Below are 12,025 nucleotides of genomic sequence, written 5' to 3'. Positions count from 1 at the left end.
TGCACTTACAAATGTGCTCTTAATGTACAAACAAATGCAGCCCTTACTGTGGGTTACACATACTTACGAAACCATCTTATTGACTTACCTTTGGTTTTACAATTTAGTTATCGGGTACTTAGAAGAAACTGCCCTTGTGGGACATTCTGTTTAATCACTTATATTTACAAGTCTTAGAAAACTGCAAAAATAAATTCAGTTTCATTAATAGATATTAGATCTTCAGAACTGATGCTATTTCAGCTATAAAATCCTTTTACTGACTGGGCATGGTGGCTCAGGCCAATAATCCCAGCACTTTAGGAGGCCGAGGCAAGCATATCGCCTGAGGTCAAGAGTTTGAGACCAGCCTGGCCAACATGGCAAAACCCCGTCTCTACCAAAAATACAAAAACTATCCCGGCCTGTTGGCAGGTGCCTGTAGTCCCAGATACTTGGGAGACCGAAGCAGGAGATCGCTTGCACCTGGGAGGCGGAGGCTGCAGTGAGCCAAGATTGCACCATTGCACTCCAGCCTGGGTGACAGAACAAGACTCCAGCTCAAAAACTAACTAACTAACTAAATAAATAAATAAATAAATAAATAAAATCCTTTTACTCTGATGCCTCAATAGTAATCAATAATATTCCTCTCTGTTTTAATGGCAGGGCCTTTCGGTTTCAGAATTGGAGGTAAATACTGGCAACATGCTGATCTAACATCTCTTCTCCAGAAAAGTCTCCCTAGATTTGATTTTTATTGTCATTATTTCTATTTTAAAACTCTGTCGTGAAGTAGGTTTTACTGCCAGGGTCAAATAGACTAGAAAATACTGTGCTACACTGAAGACGCAATTTTTCCCCCCACTTTTGCTTATTCTGTCCTCTTGCTGCCATATCTTGCACTGCAGAAAAAGCAAGCCTTGCACAAGGCAAGTTTAAACTTTGTGCAATTATAGACCCAGATTTGTAAATCTGGCAGCAGGCTCACATCAGCTTTGTGAGGCTGGATATAATTTCAATGAGAATCCATTCAACATATGAAGTCTTCTTCGAACGTTTCTCAATGGGCACTTGGTTTCTTTTCAAAATGTTTTCACCTCATTTCCTAATAAAAGAAATCTCAGCTTTCTGATACAGTTAATTAAAAACTTTTATGTTGAGACTGTAAATGTGAGTGGTTTCTGTTTCAAAACATTGCATTTTACCGGCACATGCTTCACTTATTATTTATACTCTGCTTAGATCTCTGCATTTCCCATGTCAAAATCCTGAACTGCACCTCCTTCAGTGCTGAGGTCTAAAGTTTTCCTTCCTAAGCATCGTCCCCCTTCCTCCCACAGACCCTCATAATAGCTTCTTTCAGTCCTTCCTATGAACCCTGAGACCCCCGTTCAACTCTCATGTCAAGCCAAATTCCAAGCCTCTGCTGCACACAGAGGCGGGTCCAGGGAGGTATCCCGTGTTTCTGAAATTCCTTCCTTGCCTGTGCCGAAGCTTCCCAATTCTCCCAAGAGTCCTCATTTTAAGAACACAGCATTGTGCTAGCTTTCAGCATTTCCCTCCATACACTGTAAATGGATAACCAGCTTGATTGCTAGGAAATTCACCTTGATAGCCCCGCTTCTCAGCCTTTAGCAATGTGTATGGAATGCACTTGGCTCCATTCAAACTGTGTGTGAAGGGTGACATCTGACTATGAACAACCAAAAAGAACCCCTTAATCAGGACAAATTCCCTTTGAGCTTATTAAGGCTTGAGTGTGGGTTTTTTGTTGTTGTTTTGTTTGTTTGTTTGTTTGTTTGAGACAGTCTCGTTCCTGTTGCCCAGGCTGGAGCGCAGTGGTGAAATCTTGTCTCACCACAACCTGCGCCTCCCAGGTTCAAGCGATTCTCCTGCCTCAGCCTCCTAAGTAGCTGGGATTATAGGCGCGCATCACCACGCCCTGCTAATTGAGTTTGGGTTTTTAAAATGTCAGCAGCACCATCGCTGTAACCGTGAAACAGTTAAGTGGTCATGGTTTTAAGAAGCGTAGTTTTGGGGGACAAAAACATGACCAGCAGACTCTATCTCAGCATCCAATTCTTAAATTAGTTAATACAAACTTGGGCCCCACTTTCCAAGAGAGGCACAGCTCTAAGTAAAGATTGGTAACCAGCTCTGCCCATTCAAACTATGTGGTGAGCAGGGCAAATGGGAGAAATTGTAGGTAGTACTGCAGAATCTGCCTGCCTGGGAGAACGGGGTTTCCATGAAATAAAGCTTTGAGGTCCCCAGATGCCAGGGCTCTCTCCCTCCCCTACTCTTCAGTGCGGCCCCCACCAGCCCACACGTGATGAGAAACCACTGTCCATGCAGAGGCCCCACTGGCAGGCAAGGGCAGGTCTGTGGATGAAAAAGAGGAGTATTGCAAAGGGGTTTCTGTTTCTGGCTGGAGGGGAGTTCCAGGGAGGGCAGCGAGGTCCAGGCTCCAAAGCTGGCAGCCGCCCCTACAGATGGAAAGCTCCAGTAGCAGGACCCATGAAGGGACACAGCAGGGCTCGTCCCATGTCATTGGGCCATCGAGACCTCGAGGACTGCCTGGATTTCGGGAATTCACATCTGCAAACCAAGAAAGAGCAGCATGTTTCCGTTGCCAATTCCAATCAATTTATTTAATTAAGGCAATAGGTAACTAACAGATTTACTAAGATCTTGGGTTTTTCTTACTGTCCATCTTAGTTCAGATGAAAAGATTCACACCCCCATCTAATCTGATTCCAAGATGCAGCTTCTGAGTGTGCACAAGATGATACCTCCCTGCCAGGCGTGCAGAAAACCATGCACGCTCCAATTTAGTCTTTCTTTTACTTTCCAACTTTAAGTACTTTAGTGAGCCCCAAGAATGCATAGCCCACCACTTCCACCCAGTTATAAAGAAAATTAATCCTTCCACCAATGGCAGAGAATCACTTAATGGAACCAGAACCATAATACATCACTAAATAAGGCTTCACTCCTTTGCTCCCCTGCACTCAAAACTGAGGTGCAGATGCATTTCTACACTTTCAAATGAACACTTGGGAACTTTTGCTGAATGCTTACACCAAGTAAAAATAAGGGTTTCCTATTTTAAAAGTCATTCTCTATGTGCCTGTATTCCTTAGAGGGCTGCCTTTTCCCCCTGGAGTATATTTTGCAGGGGGAATCATTACCGCAACAATGTTATCCCAAAAGAGATCACGTATAAGACAAAAGCAGGTATAAAAATCACATTCCCACTAAAACAGTTCAAAATCATATATTAGGCTTTAAAAGGAGGCAGCTTCAAATCTAGGTTTGAAAAGCCTTTAGACACACTAAAGATTTGTCCCAGATCACATCTGACATCTATTTCTCTAGGATCATAACAAAAGGAGTGATAAATTAATTCAAATGGCCTATTTTACATACTTGAAGGATACTTCTATTGCCACATAGAGCCATTTCGAATAGGACAGAGTCACATAATGAAACTTCCTTTGCACATTCTTCTGAACAAGCACTCAAGATAACCAAACCCCTTACTTTCATTGTAAAATTACTGTTTCTCATTTGCAATCAGGGTCTCCCAGATTATGACATGCGACCCTAAAAATAGGAGAACTTAAAAGTTAGTTTAAATCTAAAACTTAGACCCAGAGCTCCATTTTTAGACGCACCCTTTAATTTCTTGGTGTTGTCTACATTTTACTTAAACTTAAATTTAGCAAAGTAATTTTAGCTCACCCTCCTTCACTACCTTCACTAGACTTTGCAAGGTTACAAACACGAAGCATTCAAGCCTCTCTCTTTTTAATATGAAAATGTTTTAAATAAAAGATAGAGTGAAAAGAGGAAGATCCCTCTTTTAACTTTAACTTTTTTAGCTATGTTGAAGAACTGGTTCAGGTGACAGCCCAGCCATTGGAAAACTCCTGTTGTTGTTTGTTTACAAAATAACTGCTTTCAGTCAATCACCGTGAGAAGTCCGCACACTGACAATGCATCATGCACAGCTAATTAACTGACCCCTAATAAGGGTGTGGGAAACACCAGGGAGAATGCTATCATGCAAGGAACAGCAACAAGATGGAGGGGTGGCTGGTCACTGCCGCGCAGGAGCATCCCCAAATATCGCAGTGATTTTCAGAGTTTTCAAAAAGCCCCTACTCACACCACTGCCACCAAGTATCATAATCTTCTCAAACTGCACCCCAGAGATCTGAACGTCTGCCACATCAGCCTATTTTTCGTAAAAATGTTGCTCCTAAGATTCAAATTCAAGGTGTAGAACATTAAACAATAGCTGTATTGTGAAGGACCATGCTCCCTGGGAAAGCCCAAGAATCCTTACACATTGGGGAAAGAAAAAAGAACTCATTTGCCATACTCCTCCTCTCTGAAAACTGCCTCAGACATAAAGGGTAAAGAAGCAGAGAGGTGACAAAAAGAGACCTGCATTCGGAGAGATCAGCTCTCAACTTAAACTGAGAAATGACCTCCAGCATCACAGAGCTGGGATTTTGCTACCTTGACCAAACTGCCTCCCAGACTCCGTAAGTGGCATTAGAAACGTAGGCGTCTCTGTGCCAACACCTTCGGAATGGAATTCTATGAAATAACAGGCAACATAGGCATTTATTCACCATGACAATGTCTCCCCACCACCTCAGAGCCTATGACTGGAGCTTACTTGCAATCAGTTTTTGCCTGGGAATAGGAAAAGACTTCAGAAACACTAGCTCTTCTGTTTCGAGAAGAAGAAATCCCCCCTTTTATTTATTTTTTGTTTAAAGATAGCAAGAAAAGCAATCAACGCTAATATTAACTTTAGGGGGAAAAAAAAGTGTTGAAAGTTTCCTATTAACCTACTTACAATATGAGAAACATTTAAAATATACATAACATTTAAGATTGTAGAAGAGTATGTAAGTTACAAACTCCTTTTGACATCTTTCAGAGATGCTCTCCTTCTTACTTATGTATCTGGTATTCCATTGGGATCTTAGGTCTTACAACAAATAAAATATCTGATTTTGTAAGATTAAAAAATTCAACAAGGTTTTTCTTTAATATCAAAGCAAAATGTGGAAAGTAGAGGGGGGAATGTTTACACGCAGCTGTGCATGCAGCTGCCTTACACAATCCGTTCAACGGTAAATGCTAATTTTCTAAATTTTAGCTAAAGGATTCGCATCAGATTAAATCACCAATAATTCCTCATGAAATAACAGATAATAATGTGAAATAATGTACTACAACCCTAAATTTTTTTTACATGGAATGAAGTAATTATAAAATGCTACAAAAGAGAAGAAACTGAAATTATAAGTGCTACTGGAATTACATATTCCTTAACATATGTCTCAGGATAGAAAATTTCCAAAAACCATTCACCCAAACCGAAGCTAGGATTCCCAAAAGGCAAACAGCATTTGTGACATGCGTAGCTCCTTTGTAAAACTTGATATATTAGCCACAAGTTTGCATAGCTCACCCTGATTCTGCTAGAATTACAATTTCAATGGTGTAATTAGCTTATTAATAATTTGGCACACGGTGAATTAATTTACATGGTTGGGTTTTTCACAGCGTCTGTTGCCTGAGCCTCCTACGGCTGAAGGCTACGAGCTCTGCCCTGCCCTGGGAGCTGGCACCGGCCGATGCCCGGCAGAGCAAGGGTTAACTGTGAGACTGTGACAGTTCTCCCTTCAGGGGCTCTAAACTACTTGGAAAGAATGGAAAACAGTCAAAAATCGTCCCAAAGGTAAACAAACTCTGTGCCCTATGGATGTCATTCAGGGAAGAATAAATGTATTTTTATTCACATTGAAAGTTTTCTGAACTACAAAAGCTATGGAGACATGTACAGTGTGAAACCTGTAGCACACAGGAACATGTCATTTTGAAGGATAAAAGAAATTACGTTTAGATCAACAAAGACGTGTATTAAATCCACACCATCATTGAAATTGTTTATTTTATTGGGCAGTTTAGTCTGCTGTTAATAACAGCATTTGTCTTGTACTTAAAAGATAATTAATACCTCTGTGCAACATATCATAGCAATAAAAGGATGATGTATTTCAGACAGAAAGCAGGAAAGGCTAGCTGATTAAAATACAGGCTACGTTTGTTTTTAACATGCCAAGTTTTGCAGCTACGGTGGTAAACTGGGAGCAAATAAACACAACCGCTGCAGGCTGAGGAACCGGAAGGTGAAAACACAGAGCGGGAGAAGAAAGGGACGGCTCCTGGAGCTGAGAGCCGCCCCCAGGGCCGGTGTTGCTGCGCGTGCCGGAGGGCGCCGTCGGGGGTCATTCCACCACCCGGACCAGCGGACAGTGACAGCCCAGCCTCACACCTGGTCCCACTTTAGGCCAAGCGTGAGCTTTACTTCAACCCTGATTGCCATTAAAGACAAGGACAAATAACCTCTTGCCCAGGACCCCAGATGAAGTCCCCGCGGCGTGCTGCCCTGGCCCTTGTCAATTTCGGGGTGCCCCTCCTCTCCAACCGCACCCGACTGCACGCGCCTACCCGGGACCCCGCACTGGTGAGCCGTCCCTCCAGGCGTTGCACGCCCCACCTGTTCGGGCGTCGTCGGAAGGGCCCTGCGGAGCACGCGGCTCGGGCCACCCCGCTACCGTCGTCCCCGCAGCCGACGTCGCCAGCTCGGGGCCGGGGCAGGGCGCCTGGGGCGCGAAACTTACCGAGACGCTGGCGCCGCCGTCGGGGGAGGGCGTTTCCTGCACGTGTATGCCCGCGCGCGTGCCTTGGCGGTGCGCGCCGAGCCGGGTCGCACTAACTCCCTAGGCGCCGACGGGCTCAGCCCATGGTGCGGGCGCCCGGCTCAGGGAGGCCCCGGCTCCCGCCAATCGCCGAGCAGGGCAGCCGCCCCGACGCGCGACTTGCGAACCAGGAGTGCGCGCCGGGGGCGGGGCGGGGGCGCGTGGGCGGGAGTGCACGCGCGTGGCCAGGTGCGCGTGGGTGCGAGCTCACGGGAGTGTCCGAGTGCGCGCGTGTCCGTGTGCGCGTGGGGGTGGGGTGCGCGCGTGTCCTCGGGACCGGGAGCGCGGTCGGCGCGGGCGTATTTGGACACTACGCGCCCTGTCTGCTCGGGTCTAAGACGCTGCTGGAGGCTCCCGGGAGGAAGAGGAGGAGGAGGAGGAGGAAGAGGAGGAGGCGAAGGAGGAGGAAGAGGAGGAGGCGGAGGAGCCGAGGCTGGGACAGGCTGGGACGGCGGGAGGAGAGAGTCCTGGCCCACAGGAAAGGAACCCAGGACGCGACCACTGGAGGGGCGAGGAGCGCGGAGAGGACCAGTGGGGAGGCGAGGAGGGTAGGGGGAGGTGCGGGCAGGGGGCCGCGGGGTGCTCGCTCCTCCAACTCCGGGTCGCTGTTAGTGAGAGTGAAATTTGTCCAGCCTCAGTGAAAACCGTTACAAACATGGAAAATAGTAGAAGTGAAAACGGCTGCGACACTAGACGTTGATGAAATGCCCGCGGACTGCCCTCGATGCCGGTCGGAGTTGGGACGGCGTCGCGCGGAGCTTTGGGAGGGACAGGCGCGGTGCCCGCGCGCCGCGGGCTGTGATGGGGCCGCGGTGGGTCGTGGGAGGAGCCGGATGCGGCCGCCGGGGCGCGGGGATGCCGCGGGGAGCGCGGCCTGACCCGACCGGCGCGCGGTGACAGCCGCCCTCGGGAGCCAGCTGCGCCTGGGAGAAGCGGCCTCCGAAGGGTGCAGCGGGCGGGCTCCGCTCTCCGCCTCCGGGCGCGGGGCTGAGCCCCCTCCGGATGTTTTTGTTTCTACGCGAATCCCGACGTGGACATCCGGCTTACCTGAGCGCAGCTCCTCTTCACTCCTGTCCCGCGGGGGCTGTCACGACCGCCCCAGAGCGATCTCTAGGAACCCGTCCCGGAGCGATCTCTTGCACACTCTCCCCATTCCGACCAAGTGAAAACTACCCATGTCCCTCCCTCTCCAAACTTTAACAGCCAAGAATTTCAGCAAACAGCCAGAAAGCAAGCTAAGTCGTTCCCCCCTCCACTCCACCCCAAGGGAAGGGAGGGAATAAGCACTCCTTTAATTTGAAAAATAATAATTAAAACTCCCTCAACTTTTAAGGCCGAGCAACATAATCTATTAATTGGTCGCTATTAACATGCAGTTTTATTGACCATAGCACACAGAAGTCTGATTGTGAGGGAGGAGTGTTTTCAATGAAAGTGGAGTTATTTTAGCTGCAGACGTGTTTACATTTCTGTGGTTTAGTCTATAACTTTCTCTTTTTCTTGCTTCAGAATTCTGCTCCATGAAGCAAAGCCCTTAGCTCCCAGACATTCCAAAAAGTCTGCCAAAATAATAGAAAAAAAAGAGAGGGAAGAAAAAACACACGGAGACCCCCAAGTCTGGGTCAGGCTCAGGGTTGGATATGGGCAGGGTGAATGTGCCCCCTCCCCACGCACTTTCCAGTTGAGGGAAAAAAACGGGGGGGCTTCAAGGCTCCGTTTCCTGTTTGCTGGGGGACAAAAATAAAATGAACCTGAGCAACTGAGTTTAGAAACCACCTTTTCCAGTACCTATAGGTTCTGACAGGATCTTTAACCCTACAGATGCCAAAATGGGCTCATTAAAATATGAGACCCTAGCCAAGGAAGCTTTTCCCCTGTTAAGGTGGACAGCCTTCGTGAAACTACAAATGCATTCCTAGGAAATTTCTTGAACAAACAGGCACACCATGGTAGTTGGAATACAAGCCCACCTCTCCATAGGTGGCCAAGAAAAGATACCAATAAAAATAAATATTGAAAACAGATTCAATTTCTGACAAGCATGGATCCTTTTTCCCTCTGAGCTACAAAGAACGGAATGCATATTTAAAGGTGGGTATTTAGTAATAGGGTCTTGTCAATTTGTACAATCTGTGCTTGAATCGTCCTTTGCAAAGTCGATTTCATTTCCTTTGGTATTGAATGTGCTCGCTAGTCACACAGAAGTCCCTATACTGCAGTTCACATAGTCTTAAAATCTTAAAAAATATTCTATCTGACTCTCTCCTTAACTACCAAACATATTTTGTTTCCTGTTCTCTCTAATTATTCTCCAAATATTCCAGATCCAAGATATTTCACAGAATTTTGAAATCTTCCAGTTAACCACTGATTTTCAAATCTCATCATAGTGAAGTGAACCCTTAATATCTAGGGGAATGCTTTAAAGTAAATAAGTTCTGAACCTATTTAATGAGATCAGTAGCCCACAGGTGAATGACTCTGCTTTTTAATACTTTTAAATATGCTGCCGTTTCTCAATCATCATCACTAGCACTGAATATTATCACATTATAGAACAATGCTGAAAAAAGTATGCGTGCTGATGAACAAAATAACGTTTAACGTTTTAAGAATAATGAACTGCACTTTAATAATAGAAGGAACATGATCTCAAAATGAGCTCAGAAAAATCCCCAATATTTGAAACAATGCTATTTGTGACTCTCCCTCATTACCATCTTCAGTCCCCCCCCCCACAAAAAAAACACTACAGCGTGAAAGAGGGGGGAGAGAGAGAGAGAGAGAAGGAAAGAGAATTTCTTAAAAGATGAAAGACACATACTGAGCCCATTCATAAAATGTGGGTCATTAACCTTGGAGAATCTCAGTATCCAGAATCCTAGAGTTTTGCACAGGTCGTATGACAACATCTCTTCCAACTTATTGCATCTTGTAATTACAGTTAGGAAGTTCTTTCTGTTGTCCAATCTAATCCCTGACCACAGGCAGCCCTTTAGTCTGCTTCACGATTTAGGTCAAATAGGAGGAAATCCATTTCAATGAATTAAATCAATTAAGTTAACCTGAAAGGCCAAAAGAACACAAGTAAGAGACAACTTCACTTTCTGTCCTGCAGGACAAACATCATAATTCTAATTAAAATGTCATTTAAAAGGAAAGTTTTTATAAAAACGCCACTTGACACGTTCCATAAGAATTAGCATTTTTAAGTATTTCATACATGAGATGGTCTTCTTTTTATATAAAGTTTTGTGGTCGACCTAATTCATTTTAAAATCCCTTTTATCCAAAAGATGTTTTGGATTAATTTAAGTATTTGTTACTGGATAATGTCAAGCTCCTTTTCAATGAAATGTCCTGTGTTGGGTTGTCACACCTGTTAAATATAACCCTCCTTTTCTTTTGATATTCTGAGAAGGGCTTTAAAAGGTTTTCATCCCTCAATATGGAGATTTAATTGCTTTACCTATAATAAAAATAATCCCTATAAAATTCAGATTGTGGATATTTCAAAGCTGAAAGAACTATTGGATTGGGATGTAAAGGTTGCAGTTCAAAAAGTCTTCCACTTTTAATATAACATGCATGGTGTTATGAGTTATAAAATCCTGGTTATCATTTTGGAAGGTCTGGTTTTTGTTGTCCTTGCATGGAGTGTCTTTGAGCTTACTTTATGGCTTAGCAGTTCTGCGTGTGCATGTGTGAAATATGGAAAGGGTGGCATATCCCTCTACAGTAAATGCTCACAAGGGAGGAAGTCTCAGATTCTGTTTTAAAGAAGGTACTGCAGTGAGATTCCTCACACTGACCCATTCATATCTTTGGTGAGTTCAAAACTGGCTTGAAGCCATTCTGAGGATGGTCATGGTTTGAGAAAGGAGATTGCTCTCAGGCTTCAGCCACTACTCCACAATCTCCACCCAATCACCTGGGACCTTCTTTTCATCATGCAAATGGGTCCATCAGGGTGGAAGCTTAGGAGTCATCAGAGGCCCCTGTTCTGTCCCATTCCTAGTTCCACTTTCCCTTATAGCAAATGATTAGAACACGCTTAAGCAACCAGGACATGGAAGCAATGGGAATAAGTGTCAGAACACAACTGTTGGGGGTTCCAAACGGGGCATCCCTGGGTCCCTCTCTCCCTCACTACGTCACTCGTTCACTGATTTCCATCACTATTAAGGAACAGGACAGATGTGTATCCTGTCTTAGGGGAATCTCTAACCTACTACACAAGCATTACTATTATCTTTGATTACTTGCTGCTAAGAAGTCAGTTTTAAGTATTCTTTATCCTTCCAGACAAACTAATTTCATGCAACACTCTCACCCTCTGAAGCACTTTTTAAATCTACGTCAGATGCAGTTTAAGTCTTTAGTACACACAGCAGTTCTCAATAACACGTGGTGACCACAAGCTGCTCCGTAAAATTGCATAATGCATAATTCCTATCAACTTGCATAACACACAAAATAAGTTGATATGAAACACATTGTACATCTGTCAATGAGCTTCGGTGACAAAGGTTATACAAAACAAGTCAGGAGACTCTATTTGTATTTTTAAAGTGGAATTACATAGAGTACAACAGGAGATTTGCTCCAGCTTTTCTGACAATTAGGCGATTGAGTTTTGAACTTCGTACACTATGACACTAAATCTATCGTGAACAATTTTGTCATGTATATTTTCATAACATGATTACTCATGAATGTAAAACTAGTTGCAATTTTAGAAAATTGAGACAATTTATTTTCAGTGAATGTTTGGATCGATAAAGTCACTAGCTGATATGGTTTGGCTGTGTGCCCACCCAAATCCCCCTGAATTCCTACATGTTGTGGGAGGGACCCAAGGGGAGGTAATGGAATCATGGGGGCCAATCTTTCCCGTGCTCTTCTCGTGATAGTGAATAAGTCTCACTAGGTCTGATGGGTTAATCAGGGGTTTCTGCTTTCGCTTCTTCCTTCTTTTTCTCTTGTTGCTGCCATGTAAGAAGTGCCTTTCACCTTCCGCCATGATTCTGAGACCTCCTCAGCCATGTGGAAATGTAAGTCCAATTAAACCTCTTTTTCTTCCCAGTCTCGGGTATGTCTTTAGCAGCAGCATGAAAACAGAATAATATAATAGCATAACAGTACATCAATACAAATAAAAGCGATATCTTAAGTTCTCTTTTGTATCCTAGAATAGTACATTATGATTATTGGATGACCTGATACAATTTAAATGGGTAAAAAGTCCATCACAG

At 44.4% G+C, this 12,025-nt stretch overlaps 1 protein-coding gene across 5 annotated transcripts in view; it reads right to left on the bottom strand.

Moving 5' to 3' along the window:
• ERG (ETS transcription factor ERG) overlaps window positions 1–7,957 on the bottom strand; it is a 279,071-nt gene extending 271,114 nt beyond the window's left edge. For 4 of the 5 annotated variants that reach the window (XM_003927607.3, XM_074389275.1, XM_074389276.1 and 1 more), the window contains exon 1: window positions 7,818–7,957. The gene's annotated coding sequence lies outside the window, so the exon portion shown is untranslated. Of the gene's footprint in view, window positions 1–6,692; window positions 6,811–7,817 lie in introns of those variants that run through there. The other variant, XM_074389273.1, reaches the window with a different exon arrangement.
• Window positions 7,958–12,025: the final 4,068 nt, after the last annotated feature.

Source organism: Saimiri boliviensis, chromosome 18 (assembly GCF_048565385.1).
Source record: "Saimiri boliviensis isolate mSaiBol1 chromosome 18, mSaiBol1.pri, whole genome shotgun sequence".
NCBI classification, from domain to species: domain Eukaryota; kingdom Metazoa; phylum Chordata; class Mammalia; order Primates; family Cebidae; genus Saimiri; species Saimiri boliviensis.
This window is presented reverse-complemented; position numbering and strand designations above follow the sequence as displayed.